The following is a 656-nucleotide window of genomic DNA, read 5'->3' as shown; positions in this document are numbered from 1 at the left end:
CATGCACACACACACACACCACCCGCGCCCCGCACACGCACACACGCACACGCGGACACGCGCGCGCAGCCGGCGAGCCCCGCCGCTGATGAATATGATAATCGGGCGAGGGAGGGCGAGGGAGTGCGGGCGGGAGTGAGCGCGGGCGGGCAGCGACCGCGGGGCTGCGGGCGCGGAGCGCAGCGGAGCGGCGGACGCGGAGCGGGGGCGGCGGGAGCAGTGCGGGGCAGGGCTGGGCTGGGCTGGGCTGGGCTGGCCGAGCCGAGCAGCGCTCCGCACCGCCACAAGATTTACTTTAAGACACAGCTGAAGGAAACAGGAAGACTAGACGTCACACTCGGAGTGACGTGGGCCCGGCCCGGCGCCCAATCGGGAGGCTCCTTGGGACGGACGGGGGGGACGGGGAGAACTTGGCAGGAGCGGGGAGAGAGGAGAGGGGAGCGCGGGGGGGTTGGGGTCGCCCCGCCCCGCCCCCGCGGGAAGGTGGCGGCGGCCGCGCACCTGCAGCGGGCTCGGACGGACGGACGGACGCGGGGCCGGAGCGCCGGCAGGAGCGGCCCGACGGGGCGCCCCCCCTCACCTCCGCCGTGCACGGGCAAGGGACGGACAACGTCCGCCCCGCGTGGAGGGGGGTGGGTGAGAAACTTCAGGAAAAT

Source organism: Empidonax traillii, unplaced genomic scaffold, assembly GCF_003031625.1.
Source record: "Empidonax traillii isolate 1590-97213 ecotype Southwest subspecies unplaced genomic scaffold, ASM303162v1 scaffold296:size1881848, whole genome shotgun sequence".
Lineage (NCBI taxonomy): Eukaryota > Metazoa > Chordata > Aves > Passeriformes > Tyrannidae > Empidonax > Empidonax traillii.
This window is presented reverse-complemented; position numbering follows the sequence as displayed.